The sequence below is a fragment of the Phocoena phocoena genome, chromosome 11 (assembly GCF_963924675.1).
Source record: "Phocoena phocoena chromosome 11, mPhoPho1.1, whole genome shotgun sequence".
NCBI lineage: Eukaryota > Metazoa > Chordata > Mammalia > Artiodactyla > Phocoenidae > Phocoena > Phocoena phocoena.
In genome coordinates this window covers 3,697,052-3,722,341 of record NC_089229.1, presented here as the reverse complement: position 1 = coordinate 3,722,341, position 25,290 = coordinate 3,697,052, and positions in this window count along the sequence as shown.

The following is a 25,290-nucleotide window of genomic DNA, read 5'->3' as shown; positions in this document are numbered from 1 at the left end:
GCCAGTTTTTCTGGCAGTATGGGGCGTGACAGGTGGACTGAGGGCAAGTTCTGCCCTGTGTTCTCTGGGTGACCAAGGTCAGGTCCTCGCTGGACAGCACACGTGTAGAAGAGCGCACAGTAGGGCCTCAGGAGCGGCAGGGCGGCTTCCCCAGACACCTATGGCCCAGCCAAGCCTTCCAGGCTGGGACAGTCACGGGACGAGGCCCAGGTTTTTCCCGGACAGCCTCGCCTCTTGCAGTTCCCGGAGAGAACATTCCGTCACCATGAAGTGGGATTTGCTCAGCTCCCCCGTCCCGGCCCAGGGAAACCCAGCCAAGGACGGGATGGTGTAATGCCCAGACCAGAGCCACGGGTCCACATGCCAGGCCAGGCCCAGAGCCTCCCGGGGGGCCCGGGAGCCCCGCAGCAGAAGGGCCCTCCTGAGGGGCTGCTGCTAGGTGGGGCTGCCCCAGAACACGGTTTCACACCGGGCGTTTTTAATGACGTGGTTGCATTTGGTTCCCCTTGTCTCCCTCCCTCTCCTCGCCTTGTGACCCAGAATGTGGCTTGAACTGAGGGTACTTTCAGATGAATACACGCCTTTGAAATTAAAACTGTTGCCTAATGGTTAAGTACCAGATGGAGGCACCCACAGGCTCAGAAAGGGCTCTGCCTGCTGGCTCTTCCCTCTGGACTCTGAGCAAACCCTGCCGCGGTGAAGAGCAGCTTCCCCTGGTGATCCCCCCTCCCCCCACCTGGCGCAGAGGCACCTGGACCTTCCTCCCGACAGCCCTGGCATCCTTGCCCTACTTTACAGAGGAAGCGGCGGAGGCCAGAGGTGCTGATTAACTTTGCCCGAGGCCCATCGCTGGCTGGGGCCAAAGCAGGGGTCAGAACTATGGCCTGGCAGCCCCCAGAACCATCTATCCCCACCCCCACCCCATGCCCATGGCCCCCATGGGTGCAGGTATGTCTGTAGAGCAGGGCTGGATCCCGTTGCCTGGGTCATCCGGGCCTCCCCGGCCAGCCCCAGGCCCCAGCTTCCTAGATGCTAGGACTCCTGTGGGCTTTCAGACTCACACATCTGTGGGCAGTGACACTCGGCCCCCGGTACGTGTCTGGCCCCTTCCCTGGGGAGTGGACATTTCCCATGCCTGGCCACCTTCCACCTATGAGCTTGGAGCTCTCTGGGGACAGGAGAGCAGGGAGCCAGGGGCGGGGCACAGACTCCCGGGATGGGAGACCCCGACCCAGAGCACACGGGCGTCTGTCTCGGGGGGGCTGGGCAGGAAGGGAACCAACAAGAGAGCACCTTGGGCCCCTGGGAAGGAAGGCAGGCCTGGGGTGGACCCCAGGGGGCTGGCGCAGGGGTTCCTGTCTGGAGGCACCACTTCCCCACCTGCGTGGCCTGCGCCGCCTAGAGGTGTGCAGGGCCACGGGAAGAGCCTGGGGTCAGAAATCCGGCTTCGAGTTCTAGTTTTGCCCCTCTGTCCCTGAGGGGTGCTCTTGGGGGCAATGAAGCCACTGGGCCCCATGCTCAGCTGAGCTGTTGGAACCTGAGGCAAAAGGAGGAGTTAGTAACCATCCGTTGTGCCCTTATTTAAGTTTGATATTCTTACATCATGGGCCTTTTTGCATTTTAAAAAAATTTTGTATTGGAACACTTGTCTTGATTCCTGAGTTTTGGTGCCCCATTCAGTGTGTGCCCGGCCCTGCCCGGCCCGAGCTGGCCTCTGCCCGGTGCGCACGTCTCGTTAACTTTATGGGCCGTGTTCGCACGGAGACCCGGCCCCCGGATGCCACCCCCGTGCCTTTTTTCCCAGACTCCATTGTTGGCACAGCTTGCCGAGCAGACACACTGGCCGCTTTATGGGGAGAAACCTAATCGGGGCAGCAGTGGGGGGGCGGCCATGGGGGGGTCCCGGCTCCCGGTGGCCCCAAGCCAAGCCCGAGGTGACTGCAGGGTGACACCGTCTGTCTGCCTCGCTCGCTCCAGACATCCGCCTGGCCCTGAAAAGGCCACCTGCCCACTGAGGCCTCCCACACACCTGTCCCCGGCTGGCCTGGCTCCTCCCAGCCCGGGCCTGCCCGGCGCCCTGCCCACAGGCAGACACTGGGGACTGGGGCTGAGCCGGCGGTGGCAGATGGCAGGGCGGCTGCCGACTGCCCGCTCCCCGCAGCCCTGCTCAGGGAGCCTCTTCACGCCGCATTGCCTGCTCCTGCCACCGCCCCGTCCAGGCTGACTGGGAAGGGTCCCTTTGGAGCTCTCAGACCCCTGCCATCCCGCCGGAAGAAGGGAGGTCTCTGCCGTCCCTCCCTGGGCCGAGACCCGTGGTCGCTTCTAGGACTGTGGGGCAGGAGGGCCAGCAAATCACGTCCCCTGGCACGTGAGATTGGGGCCACTTCCCACCTCAGAAATGTCTCCACGATCAGGTCACAAACCCAGAAATGTCAGGGCTCCTTCGTCCCCCCAAACCTGGGTTGCTGGCTAAAGGAAGAGCCAGCTTGTGTGGGAGCTGTGCCTTGGTGGATAAAGCCAGAGTTCAGGGGACCCTGCCGGGGGTACGGTATCTGCCGCCTGGTCACCTGGATAGGCTGTGAATGTGTAGCAGCCCGCCTGGCCCTCATAGAGGGAGAAAGTCCCCACCGTCCGTGGGCACCTTCACGGGCACCGCTCACGTCAGCTACATGGCTGCCGTGGGTCTGGGTGTCCAGGCGTGAGGCCTGGAGCCTAGGAGCGCAAGGCCCAGTCCCAGAACCAGGGCAGAGCTAGGATTCGTCTGGGCACCACTGCCCTCCCGATGGGCAGTAAGAGACAGGCACGTGTGTGGGGAGCACAGGGTCTTCATGGCAAGGAGAGGAACAATGGGACGGTCCCTTCTGGCACAGGACAGGCCAGGGCAAGGGCCGAGAGGTGCGGGGAGCAGGGGGCTGGCAGACGGGTGGGGAGGGTGGGGGAGGGCTGCCCAGGGCATTTTCCTGCTCTGGGAGGCTGGAGGGGGACGTGAGGGGAGCCAGGCTGGGCGGGGCACAGAGACGTGAGCCCTGGTGATGGACAGTCTGGCCTCTGGAGTGCTGAGGGAGAGGGGCCAGGACAGGACCACCGCAGCCAGATGGGCTAATCTTCCCGTGCCTGTTAGTGGCTGGGAACACTGAGACTCAGTGGTTGGCCCGTGGCAGGGATGGACAGACCCAAGTAGGTCTGGCTCCAAGTCCAGCGTCTCGGGCTCAGCCTCAGAGGCTCTGCAGCTGGCCAGCAGGCCGGCTGTGTGCTCGTGTTACACCTGTGTCCCTTCCCTTGTGCTGGTCCCGGGAGGGCACCTGGCCGGAATGGGCCAGAGCCAGGTGGGGTTGCAATTCACTGAGTGAGCCCTGGCTGAGGCCTCAGAGACTGGGTCCTGGGTGCCCCTTCCCCGGGGCGTCTGCTCTTGGGACTGTCCCAGGCCTCGCCCCGGGGCAGGAGCGTCAGCCTGTCGGGGGCCTCCACTGTGAAGTGGGGGGTCTGGCTCCTCCTCCCGGGTCCCTCTAAGTGCCAGGTGCACAGGAGGTGGGCACACGTCCCTTCTCCCCTGGGCGCCCCACCCTCCAGGCCCCAGAGCGTCGGTGTGAGCCTGCTGGGGCGCCGGCCACCCAGCACAGGAACGCCGGCGGCCCTGGCCGTGCAAGGACGAGGCCTGGGTCTTGTTCACCTCTGACCCAGCATCGTCCAGCACAGGCAGCCACAGAGGCCGTTCTCTCCGGGCCTCTGCACAGGGTGTGTCCCCAGGCGAGAGGCCGTGGTGAGACAGGCTGGGCTGAAATGCAGGACCTGAAGCAGGCGGCCAGACGAGTCCAGGAAGGAGGCACGGAGCGGCCGCTGGAGGGGCATAGCTGCGGCTATGCGGCTTTTCCAAACCTGACGCCTGTGACTTTCTTCTAAACCCCAAACAGGTCAAGAAGTGGCACTGAGATGGGAGCTTCTATCCGAGGCCAGCCTTACTCAATGGTGAGCCGAGCGTTAGGGCGGGGCCGTCCCCGCTCGCGGGGGCACCTCACGGCTGTCCCACTCTTCCCAACCCAGCCAGAGCCCACAGGAGGCCTCGCCCTGGGCCCTCGTGCAGGAGACGGGCCCACCCCTGGCCTCGGTGTGGGTGCACGGCCACTCCTGCTGAACGCCCAGAGGACTGTCACAGGACACAGGACAGCACAGGTGACATGTGCGCTGCATGCCCTTCCCACCATCCTTTCTCTGGGAAGTAGGGAGTCATGGGGGAGTTTGTAGTGGGGAGGGATGTGGTCAGAGCTGTGTCCCACGATGCACTTGTGACCTCAGGCTGAAGGAGCCGTGGTCTGCCGCAGGGTGTCTGCATGGAAGAGGAACGCGGACCCCGCCTCCCCGTGCACTGCGAGGGCCCGTCGCCCCCTTTTCTCCAGCCCTCCGCTGTGATCCTAATACACAGGCCGCTGATATCGACCTGAGACGCACACGGGTGAGTCTGGCCTGGAACAGAAAGGCTGAATGAGGGGAACCAGTCATATCTGCTTCTCCCAGGCTGGGCTGGGGGTCGGGGTGCTTGTGTTGACAGCCAGGGAGGACCGGGTGTGTGTGTGTGTGTGTGTGTGTGTGTGTGTGTGTGTCAGTCAGTCTCCCCCCTCTCTTTCCCTGCCTCTCCCTACCCCGTGGAGCCCAGCCCGGGGCTGGGCTGGGTCCCTCGTGGAGTCAGCACCGCGGGCTCGAGCTGAAGCCCCGGCCCGGGGGAGGGCAGGCGGGTCTGAGTAGTGGCACACGCGTGGGTTCCAGCCCAGTGTTAACTACGGGCGGCCTGGCAGCCACTCGGATCCCCTGGGAGCAGCTGCTGCAGGGGCCCCGCCTCTCAGTGAGGAGGTCCAGGCCCACAAGGGCAGAAGAGGCGTCAGAGAAGCACGGCGGGGAGGCCGGCCAGGCTTCGCAGCCAGCTCCACTTGCTGGGCTGTCCTGCCCTGTGCCGCCCTCAGCCTGCTAGGGCCAGCGGTCGGAGCCAGGTGGCCCCTGCAGCCTGAGGCCGTTGGGGGTCTCGGGGGCTAAGTTGGGAGCCAGAGCCCACGCTCAGGGGCCTCCTCAGGGTCACTCCGAGACATTCGGCAGCACCCTGGGCTGGGCACCGTGTCCCCGGCCTCCCCAGCAATGAGGCTCATGGCAGCCGCTCACCCCACGGGGCGGCTGCACCAGGCTGCCCGTCCACAAACACAGCCAGAAGCTGCCTGCCTGGACCACACATCGTTGCCAGGATGGGGGTGCGTCTAAGGAAGGCCCTTGGTCACCCTCTCCTCGTCCCCCGTCCTAGAGGCTGGCTGGCTCTGCCTGGAGAGTCCTTAGGGACACCCTGGTCCTGTCCACCAGCCAAGGAGTCCAAGTGGAGGCTGGGAGACGGGACCTCGAGGCCCTCTCATGAAGATTTCCTTCTGGGGCCCCAAGGAAAGACAGGGTTGCCAGTGAGCACAGGCCAGCCAGGTCTTGGGGGGCAGGCTGCGTTGGGGTGTTGCTGGCCCAACTCCCAGGTGACTGCACCTCAGTGTCCCGTGCTAGGTGTGGGCCCTGGTGTCCTCTTCACTAGCAGAGGGTTCTGGGACCATTTCGTGCCCCTCAGGGTTCGGGGAGCAGCAGCTGCCCTGTTTATTGGGACTGGGCACGAGGTCCCCTCTGCAGTAGTGGGCGAGGCCACGCCGGGGAGAGCCCGAGGGCAAGCCCTGCCCCCTGCCTGCGACCCATCCGAGCCTCAGCTTCCTCGCTACGAAATGGCATCAGTGATCCTAGCTTCACCAGGCCTGTGAAGACCAAATGGCACAGACCAGCCTTTCCTGGGAGCCAGGTTCCCTTTTGGAAAGTAAGAATATTCTATAGCCTCTCCTGAGATGGGCAAAGCCCAGGTCACCCTGGATGGTGGGACCAGACCAACCAGAGCCCACGGGGAGGGAGTCCACACCTGTCCAGTGGGTGGAGGTGTGTCCTGGGGCAGCAGGGAGCCAGGGGTGGGCAGTGCCATCAGAGGTGGGGGCCAGGTGGGTTGGCCTCTAACAGATGACAGCCTTCCTCCCAGCGTCACCAGTGCAGGAGAAGTCCCTTGGGGACACCATGGTCACTCCTATCCACTTCTACCCAGATGGGAGTGATCCCATCACCTGTAGTGCTTTTCCAAAAGCCACATCACACGTTTCCCTCCCTCCCTCTCTTCCCTCTTTCCTTCTCCCTCCCTGGTTGGTGGTTGTCTCCTGTGGGGCTGCTCCCAGGGTATGCGGGCCCTCTGTTGACCCGCCTGCCAGTCCCCGTGCCCTCAGCGCCCCAGCACAACCCTGACCCCCATCCCCCTTATGCTCTCCTCCTTCCCCCTCCAGGAGATGCCTCTGGGAGCCACGATGTCCCTCCTCCTTATGCTCTCCTCCTTCCCCCCCCAGGAGATGCCTCTGGGAGCCACGATGTCCCTCCTCCTTATGCTCTCCTCCTTCCCCCTCCAGGAGATGCCTCTGGGAGCCACGATGTCCCTCCAGGCGCCGAGACTGACGGCCCTTTGGGGTGAGGTAGTAGGTTGTATAGTTTGGGGCTCTGCCCTGCTATGGGATAACTATACAATCTACTGTCTTTCCTGAAGTGGCTGTAATATCGACAGTGGACAGCATCCAGGACCTTGGCTGCTAGAGGGGGGTGCGGTGGGCAGGGTGGGGGGTGGGGACGCAGCCTCAGCACGGTGGGCGCAGTGGCTGCCGGGTGGTAAGTCTGACAGGCCTAGGTTCCACTTGCTGTGTGACCTGGGGCGGGTCCCTTGACCTCTCTGGGCTTCAGTTTCCTTATCTGTGAAAGGGGGCAGATGAGGGTTGAGCGCAGTACCGTGTGAAGTGTCCAAGGAGGGCAGGGCTCAGAGTCGACCTTTCCCTCTCCCCACGCTGCGCTGAGAGCTGATGGACCCGACGAGCAGTTGGGGCAGCCCACCCCTCCCCCGTCCACATCCCCGTGCCCCACATCAGGCTCTTGGGCGGCCCCCAGCCTGGACTTTGCCCTCAGATGCATCCCTGTGGCCGGCACTGGGCACCGGCAAGAGTAGCCTTGGGCCCGAGGAGGACCAGGCCAGCTGAGGCTTGGCTGGCGTTGCAGTGCAGCACCCCGGGGCAGTCCACGGGGTCGGCCTCGATCAGCACGTCCCCCGAGTCCACAGCCTGCCCAGCTCAGTGTCAGGCCTCTGGTCAGCGGAGGGACAGAGGCCAGGGCTCCCCTCTCCCAGGCAGGGAGTGAGAGGAATGTCCTCGAGCCCACGGCAGCCCTCGTGGGCACGGGCCCGTTCCACCCCCAGCAAGCGCAGGTGGACTGGCCAGCGTGGGGACCAAGGCGCCGTCTGCATGTCCCTCCTCCCCTGCGCCTGCCCAGCCCTCCAGCTTGGCTCTGGTGGCTGCAGACCACCAGGAGGGGCCGGGGCTGGGCCGGGGGCAGCGGCAGGACGGCGGACCCTCCCAAACCCGGGCACCGGCGGGGTGAGGTAGTAGGTTGTGTGGTTTCAGGGCAGTGATGTTACCCCCTCGGAAGATAACTATACAACCTACTGCCTTCCCCGAGGGGCCCAGCGTCTTCCCCCGGGAGGGCCGCCCCCGCGCTCTGCAAGGACTCGGCAGATGACTTGGGGGCCTGAGCCCAGGCCAGGCGGGTGGGAGGCCGCCCTGTGCACACTCAGATCTCAATAAAAGTTGCTGTCGTGGGAATCTGGAGTCTGCCCGTGTTTGTTCTGGGAGCCCAGGGGCGGGGCGTCTGCCGGCTGCCGTGGGCGGTGTGGGCGTGGCCTGATGGGGGAGCTGCCTCTGGGCCACTGGGGGTCACCGGACCCTACTCTGCCGCCCCCACAGCCTTCGGGTCTTCCTGATGGATTCAGTCCTGGACCCCGGACCCCTGCGCCGCCTGCACCCCACTCACACCCGCTTTAGCACAGCTGTGGGACCCAGGCCCCAGAGGCATCACTCGGCCCGCACAGGCCCCCTTGCAGGTGGCGCGGACCCGTCAGCAGCTCAGAACACAGTCCAGGGCCCGGTCCCCGAGGCCACCCCAGACCCAGTGCTTGACTGGGGCCCGGAAGTTCCCATCTGCCACGCCCAGCCCCCTTAGGCCAGTGTCCGGGGTAGCCCTTATTTCGGGTGTCCGTTCTGGGCTGACTGCCATCCCAAGTGTTCACTCACGTTTCTGTCGGGGGTCTTAGGCTCTCGTGCTGGTAGCTGCTGAAGCCTGTCCCCACAGTCACAGCCTGGGTGTCAGAGGAGACCCGTCCGTGTCTGACCCAGCGCCCAGAGCACCCTCCGGGGGAGGTGCTCCCACGGCTGCGTCCGATCCCCGTCCCTGTGCCCACAGAGCGCAATGAGGTGCCATCTGCCCCAGCTGGAGCAGCCCCCCGTCACCCCACAAGCCCCTGCAGAAGAGAACTCCAGGCTGGCTCTTGCCAACGACCCGGGGTACACAGAATGGGACACCACTGCAGCCTCCAAGTGCCCAGCGCCTGAGGGGACAGACAGGGCTCGGACAGGTCCAGGTCCCAGGCAGTGGTCTGGGACGGGGACCTGTGACAGAGGCCAGAGGAGGCTCCTGATCCAGCCAGGGTCCCGGAGGGAGGAGAGGTGGGCTGAGCTGGGCACCCTCTCAGCCCTGAGTGCAGCAGCCTGAAGCTTTGGAGGGACCGTCCTACCCTCCCACCAGGATGACTGTCCCCAAGCCACTATCTCTGCCCAAGCCCCCACCCATCCCAAGCCTCCTGTCTGGCCCACCCAGCCCGGCATGGCCACGCCTGTGCGGTCCAGCTCCAGCACCCCCTCCCCAACCCGACACCCATCCATGGCCCACCTGGCCTTGAGGAGCTGCTGCTGCACTATGGGTCAGGGGCCACGGGAACCCAGAGCAGGGGTCCCAAGGGGCAGAGAGAGCTTTCTAGAGCAGGGGCCATCTGAGCTGGGTCTTGAGGGCTGTGTAGAAGTTTGCAGCTTGCAGTTTGCTGGCTGTGTAAGTCGTAAAGAAGAGGCCTTCACGGTGGAGTGCCCCATTTTCTCCTCCCCCATCATCCTCTGGGACCAAGGCAGGTGACAAACTCGGGCACTGTCTACCTCCTCTTCTTCACCCTGTGGTCAGTCAGCGGCAGAATCTGGCCACTTGTGTCCCCTGGACATCATTTCTGTGCCTCAGGTCTCTCCATCCCCACTCTCACTGCCAGACCTCAGAGCCTCTTGGAGCAGCCCCTCTGCCATTTTTCTGGGCACAAGGGGGCACTGGGCCCCCTTGTGAGCGGACCTGCCCTCACACCTGTGTACACCCTCACCTGGACCCCTCTGTGCCCCTCCTGCTGATCATGGCTCTGCATGCACAGCTCCTCTCCTCTGAATGCCCACAGCTCAGCACTGCCTTGGGCCACGGTAGCCCATGTCTATCTGAGCTGACCGTGACCGTTTATACCCCGAGTTCAGTCTTTCCTCTGGCACTCCAACAGTGCTCGGTCCTGTAATCAGGGCTCGTGTCCCGGTGGGGAGCAGTCCGGACACACAGCAGCCACTGCCATGGTCAGTGCCATGATGGGGACCACCCAGGGTCTAGAAGAGCCCCGAGGAGTCCTGGACCCAGCTCTGCAGTCAGGGAGTGGCTTCCTGGAGGAGGTGACACCTGGTTCACCCTGTGACCCTCTCCACCTTCCAGCCAACCAACTTCCAGCCTCTCCTCTGCCACCAACTGGCCGACCCTAGAGACCAACAGGACCCCAGATGTGGGCCCGAGGGTCATGGGGGCAGGGTGCTACCCATCATCTGGTCACCAGTGACGTGCGGAAGCAGTTTCATCCCAGAACAAACTGGATGAAGTCAGTATGGTCAAAGCAGCTAATTCGTTTGCGGGGCCCTGCGAGGCGGCAGAAAAGGCCCAGCTTTGGGGGCAGCGGCCTGGGGCAGTTGCTCTACTCACCAAGCCTCTATTTCCCCATCCTACATCGTAGGGGGCTGTTGGATGTCAGGAGATAGCGGTTGAGAGAACTCAGTTGGGGGGCGGAGGGGTGTGTGGGAGGCACTGAGAGGGAAGGCGAGAACGGCAGGGGAGCCCTGGCCCGAGGCTGGGCGCCTGGTGACGCCTGCCGCCTAGCCAGGGAGTGGCTGCTGGCCCGGCTTGGGCCCTGGGTCTGGTCAGCAGGCGAGCAGGGTGGAGAGCAGGCTGGGGGGCCCTGAGGGCTCGGCACCCCCACACTGTGTGCTCCCCAGGCAGGCCAGGACCATGGTCAGAGATGTGGATGAGTCAACTTGAGAGCAGCTCAGCTCAAGGCCATGGGGCGAGCGAGGGACCAAGACCCTGGAGGTGGTCCCTGTCCCCAAGCCTGCAGAAGCCGGGCCCCCTCGGCCCCCTCCCAGCTGAGACGGGCCACCGAGGTGCCGCGGGTGTTCTGCAGGAGAGAGGTCTGCGTGTCCCTGCTCCTCCTGGGAGGTGACTCGAGGGACTTCTGGGGCGTCCAAGGCAGGGCCTTTGATAGGCCGTGGGCCCTTAAGGTCCACAAGGGCCACCTCTGATCTTGGACCCCTGGGGAGGGATGGCAGAGCCACTCCAGCATCTAGACCCTACAGACCGGGGCTGAGCCAGGGCCCGCCTGGCCTCGTGGGCACGGAGTGAGCAGGCCGCCGCCCAGGGCCAGGACTAGGGTGAGGTTGCCAAGGCCCAGCATCTCAGGGGCCCTCAGTCTCAGGGTGGGACAGCATCCACAGCCTGCCCATCAGCACGGTGGGCACAGAGCCAAGACCCACATACGATTAGGGGCCCATGAAGCAGTTTCGCTCCAGTTCCTTTCAAAGTCTGAAGGCAAAATGAAAGCAACAATACTGACTGTATATTATATGTAATATACAACATATGTAGCGAATGTATATAATAATTTGTCCTATATAGCATCCATAATAATGAAACTAGCTTGGATTATATTCGTTTTTGCACCACCGGGTCATAAAACGTGCTTTGTAATCTCTTTTATGGAAGAAGCACCCAGGAAGGCAGAGTGCCCCCAACTCCCACCCCACGAGTCGGCCTGGGCCCCGCCTACGAACGTGGCCACTGTCCTGCCGCCCTGAGAGGCTGAGCGCCTCCTTCAGTTCCGCGTCCTGGGAGCCTCACTGGCCCTGGGCCCAGCCCTGCTCTCATCCCCCTTAGTCCCCCCTTTCCTGGCCAGCCAGCGGGAGGCCTGGGCCACGGCCAGCTGGGCGGCCCCCGCCATCGGACTCTGCGTTTTCCGACAGCGACACCGTGTGGCGGCAGCGGGAAGAGGCGGCCGTGAGCTCGGAGCCGCCACCCCTGCCGGCAGCCAGGGCGGTGGAAGGGGATGACCCCGCCCGGGCCGGAAGCCTCGGGTTCAAGGTCAGCCCAGGGGAGAGGGCCCCAGGAGCGCTCCCTGCTCCTCTGGTGTGCGGGGACTGAACTGCAGACTAATAACCGAGCGGCACTTACCCCGCACCCCCTGCCGGCTCCTCCACGCTCCGGGTGTACCCCTGCCATGGCCCCAGGTGGCACAGCAGGCAACCTCCTGCTCGCTGTCAGCATCTCTGCCCCCCATCAGCGCCCCCTCCTCGTGGCCGCACCCACAGCAAACCTATGAGGACCAGGGCCCCCTGCCAGGGGTTCAGACCCACATCTGTCTCCCCAGGTATCGCCCACTGGCCCGAGGCCAGGCTTTCTGCAGGAAGGGAGATGGTCCCCAAGCTGGGAGGATGGGGCACTGGGGGGTCTGGGAACCCCGAGATGGGGGTGGCCCAGGCAGAGGAGCCCGAAGGGGAAGCTGGGGCCGCAGTGAAGGCCTCAGACACCAGGCGAAGAAGGCCGGGTCTTGCTCTTGTTGCGGCCCGTGGCTGCCTGGCAGACTTCACGCCCATCAGCGTCATTTCGCAGAGATGGGTCTCCCTGATACTGTCCCTCCTGGATCAGGCAGGGCCTGAGGGGCCAGGGTGGGCTGGGGGCCTGGGGACCCGGGGGCGTCCCCGCGTCAGCAGGGCAGAGGTGCCGAGCTCAGCCTGTTTCTCTCTAGAAGGGGAGGGGGCGGCACCAGGTTACACATGTCAGACCTGGACAGCTGGAGGACTGAGATGGGCCAGGAGGGGAGGGCCTTCAGGCCTGGCCTGCTCAAGGGGCTCCAATCCCACCATAGCCCCAGCTGTTCCAGAGTCTGAGGCTGCCTCCTTCCCTCAGGCTTCCTGCTTGGGGGCCCAACTTCACCGTCCACACTGACAGAAAGTGCCCCTGACCCCAAGGTTCCCATAGCCTCCTGGGCTGCCTGTTGCAGAGATGGCCCCAGCTGCTGTGTGTCTACATGGCGACCAGGACTCTGTGGAAGGGGTGACTTTTGCAGGGAGGGGAGCAGAGGGCTCTAGCCATTGGTGTAAATAATCTTGAGTCAGCCCCCGCTGGGGCGCCATGTGCCAGGGCGATGTCTCTGGTCCTCAGGGAGGGGCTGCTGTCCTGAGCCCATTTCATAAAGGTGGACATTGAGGCTTGGAGAGACACAGTGACTCTCCCAAGGCCACAGAGCAGGCCAGAGCAGAGCTGGAATGGCGACCAGTTTGTCTACTCCAGGGCCTATAGCTGTCCTGCCACCCCCATGGTGTCTTCCTCCCTGTGGTGGGGGAGGGGGAATGGAGGTGCAGAGAAGAGACGAGTTCTGGAATCCCTTCCCTGTAGCCAAGGAAGCAGGCCAGGCCCAGGGCTCTCCCAGGTGTCTCGGCAGCTGGCCTCGCATGTGAGAGTCCACCCTAACAAGAGCAAAGTGGCTGCCTGTGCACCAGACACCTGGTCCCTCAGAAGGAAGGGACTCTCTGTCCCCGCCCACGTGACCTGGACTCGAAGATGGTGGGGCCAGTTCCTGGCAGGCCTGGACCCCAACCCTCCACCTCCTTCCCAAATCCTGGGTGTCTGGTCCTGCCTCTGGCCAAGCCCCAGGCGGGCAGCACAGCCCAGCTTGGTGAGCAACGCGTGCTTCCCGCCGTGCTCTCCAGGGATGCAACAGGAAAGGGCAGCCTGTCCTGAAGAAGCCCTCAGCCCCTCCCTGCCCCACCCTCCTTCCCCTCCTCCCCTCGTCACACCCTCCACATGATGAGGCCCCCTCCTCTACATCTCTCCCGGGTCAGCCGAGAGGTCCCTGTGGCTCCGCGTGGGTGTTCTATCCCCGCACGTGCGGCGGGGAGGCCCAAGCAGGTGGCCTGTGCTCTGAGGGCATCATGGTCCAGGCGGCAGCTGGTGGAAAGGAGGTGAAGGCCTGGAGGGGGGAGGAAAGGGGGAGAGAGGACAGGTACCTCGGCAGGGAGGGTTTTGGGGGCAGGGTGGGGGGTGTCCTGGCAGCCCCTGATGGCCAGGCTGAGGAGGGAGGGCAGGAACCACCTGGGGGGAAGGCACGGGGGAGGAAGGGCCCTGGGGCCAGCCTGGGCAGGCAGGGGCCCTCGCGAGAGGAGGAAGCGCCCACAGGAGGGTGCCCAGCAGCACAGCAGAAGGGGGACTGGGTAGGAGCGAGCAGATCCCCCCTTCTCAGTGGCTGGGATGTGCTCAGAGAGGGCGGGGGCAGGGCAAGGGGGGCGTGACAGTTCCAGGAGCGAGGAAGCCCCTGTCTGCTGGGGTCTCCAGGGACCCCAGCACCCGAGGACCCAGCCAGATGGCCCACCGCGCAGAGGGGGTGCAGCCAGCAGGGGCCCCCGTGGGGCTGGGGATGGGGGGAGGTACCCTGCAGGTGGTCTGTGGTCACCCCCAGATGGAGGCACCCCCCAGGGGGGAAGCTGAGGGTGGCACTGGGGAGGCCCCTGCCACCATGGAGGGGGCCCAGGGTGTGGCAGAAGGAACACAGGATCAGGAGACCACCCGGCAGAAGGGTCCCGTCTCAGCCACTCCCCAGCTGTGTGAGCAGGGAGCCCTGGCCCTCTCTGAGCCCGTCTCCTCACCCAGGCTGAGAACTAGAGGACTGGCCCTGGCAGGAACTGCTGGGCCCCGGCAAGGCGGGCAGAGCAGGCAGGTTCCGTGGGACGAGGAGATGCTCGATGGGACGGAACCCCCCACGCCTGGCCTCCCCCAGACGTCCGAGGGGCTCCCCAAACCCTCAGGCCAACAGTGCCCACACTTGTTCCCTGTGTCTCTCTGTTCTCTCTCCTCCAACCCACTTTGCTTTTCTCCACTGAGCTGTCATAACCCTCCAGCCACTGGTCTTTGCAACCAGGGAGAGCCAGGGGGTGTCTCAACCATAGGTGCGCCAGGCGCTGGGCGGGCCTGAGGCCACCTTGCTCCAGATCGGATGCTCTCAGAAAGGGGCGTCGTAATAAACTTTGCGGGCAGAGGGGAGCCTGGAGCTGGCGGGGGCTGTGATTCACCAGGGAAGAAGTGGTCACTCCTGCAGCCAGGAAGGGGGAGGTCTGAACATTTTTGTGGCCTGGAAGAGGTCCACACTGCCGTCTGTGTTCGCTGATTCCCGGGGGGGGGGTGGGGGGGGTGGGGGGGAGGGTGTTGGTGATTTGGGAAGCTGTTCATGTCCACAGGAAGACGGCCAGGCCCAGCTGATGTTCCAGGCTGCTACCAGATACCAGGGCCCCTTTCCTTCTAAGCTCTACCCACCCCCACTCCCATGTTCCTTATCTATCCAGGCGTGGTCCATCCCCCGCCCCAGGAGGCTCTGAGCTCCAGGGACCTGCGTATCTTGTTCCTGCAGTTTCCCCAGCACCTAGCCCAGTGCCTGGTGCAGCGGGTGTTTAATAAATGCCCACTGAAATAACCAATGAATTAGAGTGAACACAGTCTGGTGGGGTGGAGCCAGCGCCACGAGGGAAACTGGCAGGAGAGGTAGTACCTGGGCACCCTAAGGACTCAGGCTGAGGAGGGGACTGGCTGTCCCCTGAAAAGGTCTCAAGATGCTCTTGGACTCTGGATGAATACGTCCAGAGCTGCTGCCCACAGTGTCCTCTTTTGGAGTCACACTGTGGTGAGCCCATTAAAGGCTCTGACAAGGCCTGCAGACAGGAGACAGACCTCTTGGATTTGGTTTAACTCACACTTTCCCAGACAGGCCTGACTACAGCATCCCAGCTGGTCAAGTCACACCAGTGGCCGTCCCACAGAACAGGACATAGCCTGGCAGCTCTGCATTTGCCAGAGGTCCCTCTGGCTGCCATGAGGGGAGAGAGCCCTGAGAGGTGCGGGGGCGGGGAGCGCCCAGGAACCCAGGCCCACTGGGCCCCAGGACAGGGTTTAGAGCTGGGCAGTGAGCCGCGATGTTCTGAGAAGCCCCGAGGCAGGACAGGAACAGATGCCCCTGGTGCTTCTGTTCTCAGGGAGGGCAAGGCAGGCAGGTGGCCAAGCCAGCTGGGCCTCAGGACTGGGCAATACCAGTCCCATTCACCTGTGGTCACAAGCTAAGGGGTGTTTCCCCCTCCATCTCAGCCAACAGTGGGCTCTGAGATGGGTGCTGGGGACAGCAGGGTGGGGTCTTGGCTTGGCCGGGGCAGACAGACCGGACCCACTGGCAGGGGCTGCAAAGCCCAGCTGTGACTTGAGTCCCTGCGGGCTGGGCCTGGGTCCCCATGTGCCCTAAGCCACTTAAGCCTGGCCACCCTGCCAGGGGCCCTCAGCACAACCAGAGAGAAATTGGGCACTGGACCGGTGTCAGGAGCCCTGCCTCCCCGAGGGGCCCACAGATCTCCTGGCCCCCTGTGAGCCTCAGTTTCCCCATGGGCCTGAACCGCTTTCAGCTGTGTGCTCAGGATGGGTCGGCTCTGGTCCAGCCTCTGAGGTGAGGCCCGGGGTGACCACCAGGTGGCGCCCTGCCCCCGACGGAAAGCGCAGCTGTGGCTGGAGAAGGGCGGCCTGTGGAACCCCAGACCCCTCCATCACCCCGCTCGCTGTCACCAGCGGCGGGAGTCCATGAGGCCTGGATGGGGCCCCGCAGTCCCGAGGCCCAGTAGCCTGTGAGGCCAAGAACAAGGGGGGCGGGCGGCGGATGGGCTCCGCATCAGTCGGCCAACACGGCAGGAGGCCCGGCCTCTTCTCCCCTCGCAACTTCCCCCGGGCGGATACGGCCCTCTAGTGGCTATGGGGGAGTGGAGGACAGTCCCCGCCTTTCGGCCACCAGGAGGACTGCTGCCCCTTGCCCCGTCCAGGCACTGGACAGGGGTCCGATTACTGGGCTGGGGTCCGACCCCACGTCTGTCTGCACTCACCCCCCGCTGTGGCACTGGACCACATACTTCTTCCTCTCTGAGCCTCAGTTTCCCCATCTGTAAAACAGAGAAGAACCACCTCTCGCCCTCCCCCCCATCCCATGTGCCAGCCCCTGCAGATGGGGGTATCCCCAGCAGGGCCGCCCTGTGAAGTGGAGGGTGCCGCCTGTCCCAGGCTGCAGAAAGCTGTGTGGTCAAGGCCACGCCCCGCAGGGGCTGGACTGCAGGAGAAGGCCCAGGATGAAAGCCCCAGATGTCCACCACTTGCCGGGCGGCAGGAGGCCCGGGGGCAGGCGTGGGGAGCGGTGGTTTCATCCGATCCCACACAGGAGCTGAGTCCGATTTCCCATCCCTGAGCCCTGGACCAAAAGAGGCCAGCACCATGTCCAGGGTCACACAGTGGTGTCCGCCGGGGACAGGGGCCTCCCTCACTCACCTCTGTGTCATGTGAGCCCAGCCACGGGAGTAGTGGGCAGTAAACACTGACTGGTGTTACTAGCACGGTCACTGCTGAGTGGCCCTGGGCAGTCAGGGCCTAGACCCTCAGGGAGCCCCACCCCGAAGGGAGTCCTGGGGGTATCACTCAACCGTAAGGAGGCCCCCCAAGGCTCTGGGCTCACAAGGACAGACTAGTGGCTGGGTAGGCAGGGAGCACAGGAAGGGCACGGACAAGTGGGCAGGTACTACCCCTGGGCAGCCGAGCAGGCGCCGTCCCTGGCAGCTGATGGGAGCCGGGCGCACGGAGCACGGGCTCTTTAGCTTGGCTGACCCATGACCCAGTGAGGGGGCAGGCGGCCCAGCAGGTGAGATTGCCCCGTTGGTAGAGGGTGGGGACGGCTGCTGGCCTGGCTTCAGGGGAGCCTGGCGGGAGCCGGGCCGGGCCCGGGTTGGTGGCCAGGGCAGTGGGCAGCTAGGCAGGCTTGTCTGGGAGGCCGTGGGCCATGCAGCCTTGCTGGGCCTGAGCGAGGCGGTCCCGAGCAGGCCAAGCCTGGGCCGCTGTCCCACCTGGCACAGGGCTGGGCCCTAGACAGGGCCTGCCGCCCAGAGAGAGCAAACTCCTGGGGCCAGACATCCCCCAGTCCTGGCCCCCCGTGAGCCTCCACCACCTGGGTCACAGTCTTGACTTGATCTCCCCCTGCTCTGGGGGGCTCACTCCCAGCAGCAGCAACCCTCTCCCACCAGCTTCCTTCTGGCCACCGGAGGCCACTGCCACCTGGAGCACATGGCACCCAGCCTCTCCTCACCCTAGGCCTCTGCCTGGGACGCCCTTCCTGCTGTCCCTTCATCCCAGTCACCTCTACTGGGCCTTCCATTACGGCCACCACCCCAGCTTCTGTTAACCGCCAACTATGTGCCTGGCACTGTTTTGTCATCTGATCATCCTGAGGGTGTTATTTTTTTCCCCTCCATCTCAACGATGAGAAACTACCCAAGCCCCCAGAGCCTGGGAGGCGCCCATTCAGGAGCACCCCGGGCCCCAGGCAGACTTGCACAAACCCCAGCACGCCGAGCCTTGCCTCCACCAGCCCTCTCTGGAGGCAGGAGTGCAGCCTCTCTCACCTCTGGGGAACCTTCCTCACAGCTGTCTTTCCTCTCCGCTCCCACACTTGTACCCAGGCATCCCCAAGTACTGGCACCTCGGGCGCTGGTGGCTAGCTGGCAGTGGAGAGGGAGTGGTTCAGGGTCCAGGGCAGCTTCAACTGCAGACCGGCCAGAATGGAATGCTCGTCACCTTGAGGGATCCACTTGGTGGTGCAGCCCTCAAAACGATCCTTCGTTCAATACATTCCAGCTGGGAGACAGACTGGGAATGGGAGGATTAGGTGAATGATGCCCAAGGCCTTGGAGGCACAGCCCAAGAGGGAGGACCGCACAGCAGAGGTGGTGTGTGCGAGAGTTCACGGAGAGCTTCCTGGGACAGGTAAGTCCTGAGTTGGGTCTTGTAGCATGAATAGGAGTTTGCCAGCTACAGAATACGAAAAGGAATGAGAAGCCCCCACATTCACACTCTGACTGTATGTGTGTGTTGTTGAGTCCTGTGCGAGTTGTGTCACACGGTATACTGATGGGGTGGGAGGGCCAAGGACTCTGTGGGAGCCGGGGACCCACATGCCCAAAAGGGTAGGTCATTTCTAGAGTCAGTTCCAGAATTAATCAGGAAGCTTTAGTTGCAGGTAACAGAAACCCAAGCCAAACTAGCTTAGGCCCAGAGGGGACTTATTGCCTTATGTAAGAAAAAATCCAGGAATTGGACCAGCGTCAGGCATGGCTGGTTCAAAGGGCGTACTCAGGACTCTGCCCCCGCTCCACTTCTGCCGACTGCTTTTCCATGTTTCCCAGCCCCAGCAGGCTCCCCCTGGTAAGGTAGAGAAGGCCAGGCCTTGATCCCCTTCCTCACACCTGCCTCCCCCGACCCCCCACCATGGAAAGCTCTCTCGCCTCTCCAGCAGTGAGTCACGAATGCTCAGTCCTGAGCCACTGGCTGTGCGCTCCCGGCCAGGTGGTGCCCGGGGTGGAGCCAGCCCCAAGGTGGGGCGGGGATGGAAGATGCAGTGGATTCTTGGTGGGCGGGGCCAGCTGCTGCTCCGTGGAGATCAGTGCCAAGTAGAAATGGGCTTCATGTGGGCTCTTGCAGTGACCTTGACCTGCGGAGGATGGAGGCGGCCCCCAGGGCTGAGTCAGCTGGAACTTCCCATCTGTCCCCCTGAGCCTGTCTGAGCCCTCAGCTCTGCACAGCGACCAGGGGCCAGCGAGCAGCGTCCTTGGAGGCCAGGCCAGTGTGGCACTGGCAGCGACCTCTGGGAGGGCAGCGAGAGGGCATGGGCGCTGGCTGTCCTGCTTCACTCCAGCCACCTGGGGCTCCGTGGGACCTCCAGCAACGTCTCTGGCAGCCACCAGGAAGGCAGGCTTTGCTCGCATATGTTCCATTCTTCAGGCCGGGAGCCGAGTTCTGTGGCCCAAAGGGGCCTGGAGGCCTGTCCTGCCCACAACTTGAGCTACCCTGTATGACCTGGGCCCTGGCCCTGCTCTCATTCCTAACCCGACCCCACTGACCTAGCCCCCTCTGGGACGGGGTGAGCCGTTCACTGCAGATGGGCACCTTCCCCAGTGCCCACCCCAGGGACCCAGGGGCAGCATGGTTGAGTGTGCTGTGTGGGGAGGGGGGCTTGGGCGGGCAACAGAATTCAACCTTGATGCTCAAACCAGGCCCGGGCAGAGGCCCAGGGCATCAGCCCGCACACCTCACCACCGAGGCGCCCACTGCTGCCCCGGCCTCCCTCCTCCTATGGGGCCACACTCCCTGCGGGCACGCTCAGGCTGTGACGTCGCCCACACTCTCTGCTCTGAGCCCGCACCTAGCAGGGACCCGAGTCAAATGTGGGACCCTCACCCAGCCCCGCGGACAAGAGGAAGCCCGTGTCTCACAGGTTCAGAGAGAAAGGTCATGGGGTGCCCAGAGCCCGGCGCAGAACATGCCCCCGCCCCGCCCTGTGGATCCCTCACCCTCAACTTCAACTTCGACACCTCAGTGCCACCAAGCCCGGTCACTGCTCCCCTGTGACAGGGCCCCTGCCTGTTTCACCAGCCACCTCACCTCTTGCTGCGCCTCCTGCTGTTTCCCCCTGGATGGGAGCCCAAGCTCCTCTGGGGGCTTCTTCCACCGGTGCCCAAGGCTGGGCAGGCAGCCCCTGTGCTGGGTGACCTCCCGGGCACTAAGATCTGCGGCACCACCGTTTCTGGGCAGCTCCCTGAGAGCAGGCCTGGGTCAGGCCCAAAACAGGTGTCGGGAGGCTGGCACCCCAAGCTGCAGGAGGCCCACCTACGGCCACCGTGGCCGCCTGTGACATCCCTGCCCCCCTGACCACGGGCCTGGAAGGCTGTGAGCCGAGGGCAGCTTGCCTCCCAGCCCCCTACGGTTTCCCTGGCCGCAGCACCAGGGTGGGTGGGAGCTGCCCTTCCATCTCAAGGGTCAGGGAGAGACAGGGGCTCCTGGCCAGGCCCCACCCACCATGTGCACTCGGGGAGGCCTGACAGGGAGTGACTGGAGCGTGCGGGATGCCTTGGCCCAGGCTGGAGCCACAGGACACAAGAGGTGCTGACGCTGCATCTTCCTGTCCTGTTCACTGTTCACCCCCAAGAGCTTCCCGCTGTGCTGGGACCACCAGACCGTTCCACCTGCCCCCTCACCTCGAATGACCCTCCCCCGAGGCTGTGAGGTCAAGGGCCCACCCCAGCCAGGCTGTGTGTCCTCAGGCAAGTTGCCCACCCTCTCTGGGCCTCAGCTGTAGTGACTAGTCACACGGCCCAGAGCGATGCTGGGGCTCAAGACAGCAGCGATGCCCCAGCAAATGGGGACAAGCCCCAAGTGCCCCCTCCCCTGGGAAGTCATTTGGGTTCCCTGGCCCCAGACCACATATATGGTTCCCTCCTCTTCTCCTCGTGCCCCCAGCACCATGACACTCCACCCCCCTCCTCCCCGACAGGGACTGGCCTGTCCTGGAATCAGCTGGACCAGAGGGGGCAACTTAGACAGGGCCAAGGCCAGGGCTTGGCATGGTGCTGGGGCCCAGGTGGGCTCAGTGGTGAGGGGAAGGGGATGGGAAACTGAGGCACAGGGAGTGAGTACCCAGTCCAGGCCGTTGCTGCCCCCAGGCACAGTGACCCCTGATGGTTATTTTTTTACCCCAAGCTGGCGCCAGCCCCGAGATTCCTGACCAGAGCCTGTCACAGCTGGAAGGCTCTTGGCCAGAGCAGGGGCTGGTGCCCAGCTGCCTGAGGTGACCCATAGCTGAAGAGGCGTACCCTCGGCCCCTCCATCACTGCAAGCAGAGGAGAAGGAGGTGCCCCCTCCACTTTATACGACTCAATTCCAGTGCTAAATGCAGAAACATGGCTTGGCTGAGCGCCGACTTCAGTCCGGGCCGGCTCCCAGGGCAGCAGGGCGGCCCAGCCATGACCCAGGGCCTGGGAACGCAGGCAGGACCCGGCCGAGCCATGGGGCCTCCGAGGGGCCGTCCTCTCAGAAGGCTGGCGACCTTCCCAAGGGTGGACAGCCAGGCAAGGACCATGTCTCCTGACCCCTCGTCCCCTCCCTTCCTGGAAGCCCTCCTGGGGCCAATCTCCTGACCGACCACCCGGCTGGAGCTCCCTGGGTGCACAGGACCCCAGGCCCCCTGAAGGCCTGGCTCTAATCTCAGGCTCTTCTGTGGTCCCCAGTTCACAGGCAGGAAACATAGGCTGGACAAGGTCAACCCAAGGTCACACAGCGGTGACTGACAGAGCTGGGGCTGGATGCGTCTGCTGGCCTCAGCCTACACCCTCTCCCACCACACCTCCTGCCCCGTGCTAGGGGGACGGTGCCTTGTTTCACAAATGAGGAAACTGAGGCCCGGGGAGGATCAGCCCCTGAGTTCACACACTGATGGGGAAGGTCACGCTGTCTGTGGCCGCAAAGCCAGCGCTCCCCACCCGCACCCCGTCCCACCCCGGCTGCAGGGGTGAGTCTCCAGATCCCCCCCAACCCCTGCAGGGAGAGGGTTCCTCTATCTGGGGTGAATCAAGAGCGAGGGTTGTGGGAGGTGTGTCCTCACCAGCTGGGGGGTTGGAAGGGCTTCCTGGAGGAGGTGACGTGACCACTCACCCAAGTCCTCAGGGCCAAGGAGCCGAGATGAGGCAAAGGGTGGGGGTGGGGAGGGAAGTGTGTGGTGTCCACGGGTGAGGGAGCACCTGCCGGGAGCAGCGCCTGGAGGCAAGAGGTGGCTGGGCCGCAAATGGCCCGGGGCACCCTTGGGTCCTCGGAGGCCACAGGGAGCCATGGATGGTTTTAGCCGGTGAGTAACAAGGTCAGGTGAGTGCTGTGAAAGTTCACCTGGCTGCCGTGTGGATTCCAGATTAGAGTCCCCACTCCTGCTCCTCTGCTGGGCCCACCCTCCGGGTCACCAGTGCTCGGGGGGAGAGGAGGTGGGCTTGACTCTGGAGGAGTCCACCCTCCCTGCCCACACCCCCGACCACCCCACGCAGGAGCAGCCAGCCGCTCCCCGTGTCTCCCCGGGAGGGTACAGGGCAGGGGGCTGCGGGGCCAAGCAAAGGCCCCGGGGCAGGGCCGCCAGGCGGAGGGAGGCAGGTGGGCCCAAGCAGGGGAACCACTGGGGGCCTGGGGTTTCCCAGATGGAGCTTTGTGCTCAGTGTGGACCCCGGGGGGAGGGGAGGAGCCCCAGGCAGGGAGCAGGGAGGAGGGAGGCCCGGGTGAGGCTCAAGGCCTCATGAGCGCTTGTGAGGGACAGGATGGAGACCCCTGCAGGCCATGGAGGTCACAGGGGCACATGGGGAAGAGTAACCTGGAGCCACGCCTGTCATGGGTTGGGGGGTTCTCCCGAGCCCACCCAGGGTCCCCAGGCCTATTTTAGGAACTTCGGTGTGGAGCACCACGGGAAGTCCCCCAGCTCATGGAAGAGCACGTGAAGGGAAGTGGGGGGACGTGGCTTGAAGACCCGGAGGCTTCTAGAAGGAGGAGTGTGGCTCTTGGGGCGAGGTCCCAGCTTGAGGAGGCATGGCCCGTGGCAGGTGTTGAAGGTGTGAAGTGGCCCTTGGTGGCCAGGGTGGCCCAGGATGGCGGCCCGTGTCAGGGGCAGCCACATCTGGCTTCTGGGCTCACAACAGGCTGGGTTCATGCCGGCGCCCAGCCCCAAATGAGTCGGGGTGCCGAGTTGGAAGGCCCCCGTCAGCACCTGGGCCACGTGTGTCCGGCACCCGAGGCCTCAGATGCAGCCGCAAGGTCCACACCCCCCGGCACCAGGAGGTCCACAACCGCCGCCACTGGACAGTGACATTTGCACATCCTCAGGGCTGGCGTCCCAGCCCCAGGTCATCTGTGGGGCTGTGTGTAAAGCCCTTGGGCTCCCCCCGCCTCAGAGGGGGCTCAGCCCCTTGGTCTGTGGATCTCCCAACAGAACCCACCTGGAATTTCATCTTGTAGTTGACGTTTCCTGCGTCTGGTCTGTGCTGGGTGGGGCTGTGCACAGTGGCCGTCTATCAGAGAGCAGCTGGCAGAGGGTCCTGGGGACACTCAGGGTCAGGGGGGCATTGGGGTGGGGATGATGTGGGCAGACTGTGGTGGGTACCACCGTCCCCTGGAGCCACCAGGCCAGAGGGCCTCACTCGGTGTCTGTGTGACACGTCCCTGAGTCTGAAGTCCAGGCCATAGTCCCACCATGGTCAGGACCAGCTGAGGCCAGAAGCTGGGTCTCCACTGCTGCGCTGCCCCCGCCCAGCAGTAGGCCACGGTGCCCGGACGGGGCCAGCGTGAGGCCGTGGTTTTCCACCGTTCTGGGGAAGCCAGCGCAGGCCCAGGCTGTCAGCCGCTGGACTGGGCACCCAGGTGTGGCCAGAATGTTCCAGGTCCCTCCACCCGCATCCAGCAGAGGGGAGCCAGGGGCTGCGGCTCCCGTGGGGCAGCTGCCGGGCAGGCTGGGGTGTCTGAGTACACGGCCCCCAGGGAGAAGGCCTTCTGCCCCACAGACAGCCGCCCCTCCTCAGCCTGGCATCTGCATCATAGGTCTCTCTGGGCTCTGAGGGCTGGTGGGTGCCAGCCTATCCCTGGGGCCACACTGCTCCAAGGAGGGCTACAGGCGAGCTCCCAGAGGGAGGCCCCGAGGACCGGCTCAGCCCCTGCCCCCCGCCTCCCACTCAGGGGCCCAAACACTGCTGGTGTCTTCAGCCCGGACCTGCCCCTCCATCCTCCTTCCAGGACCAAGGGCCCGCCGTCCACCCCAGGGCTCTCGCCAGAGCCCCAGCCCATCCTGGGCTCCTCCCCCGATCCCCTCCTCCTGTCCTGTGTCCCCACGCCCCCTAACCCCTCTCTCAGAGCCACCCATGCCTCAGCCCGGGAGGCTGGTCCCTGGCGCCCCTGCCGCCAGCTGCCCCCTCTCCTTCAGGGGCAGGACTGCACAGGGCTTGGGAGCCCAGACTCTGGAGCTGCTTCAAATCCCAGTACCACCAGTCATAGCTCTGTGGCTTCTCTCTGCCTCAGTTTCCTCACCTGCAGAAGGGGGATCACCAGTACCCTCCTGTAGGACCAGGTGGGGGTTAAATGCCCTCCATGGAGCCTACCCTGCCCACCCCAACCCGGGCCTTTGCTGGCTGCACTCTGCCTAGAAGGTGCCCCCAACCCACCAGCCCCTGCAGTCCTCACCTCAGCTCCACATGCCCACACCTGCCCCTGCAGGGCCAGGCTCCGCTCCCTCATGGCTGCCCGCCTTCCCCAGGACCCCAGACCTCTGCTCCTGCAGCCCCACGATGCCTTCCCCTCCCCCACCCCTTCCCCCGCTTTCGGGACCCCTGGCTTTGGACTGCCCAGCTGACCTTGAGTGCACTCAGCCCCAGACCTGGCGCTCCTGGAGTCATCGTTATCTCCCTTCCGCTCCCTCCACCCACCCCAGACTCGAGCCCCTGAGATCCCACTGCAGGGTCAGAGGCACATCGGGTCCGAGAATTTCTCCTGCACAGACATGGAAGCTGGGGCACGTTTCAAGCAGCGGAGTGAAAGGATCAGAGGTGCTTTTAGAGGAGGGGGTGCGAGGGGCAGGGGGCTGCAGTTGGGCCTGTGTGGGGGAGTGGGGGGAGGACGAGGAGGGGACGGGGGTGGGGAGCTGTGGCTGGAGCTGGTGATGGGTTTGGCGGGGCGGCGGGCGCGGGGTATGCAGCCCTGTCCCGACGCCTGGCTTGGACGGACTGGCCGGCGGGTGGCGCTGTTGGCCAAGATGGGGACCCTGGAGGGGTGTCATGCATCGGGGCAACCTGGGGGTTCCTGAGAGGCACCCCGGGGGGGCAGCTCGGGCTGGGGGCAGACCAGTGAGCACTGCCCCCTGTGGGGTCCACGGAGCCAGAGCAGGGTCGGAGGCAGCCCAGTGGAGAGGAGGAGACGGGCTTCGCGGAGTAGAGCCGGGAGCGAGAGGGCGCAACCTAAGGGGCCGAGGGGGGCGGCGAGGCGGGCGGACGAGGGGCGCTGGAGCGTCCGGGCGTCGGCAGAGGGCAAGGAGAGGTCGGCTGCGCCTCGCGACTCGTAGGTGGGCCGTGGGTGGGACTCCAGGGGTGGAACAGGCGCCCCTCGAGGCACTGTGGGGACAGCAGG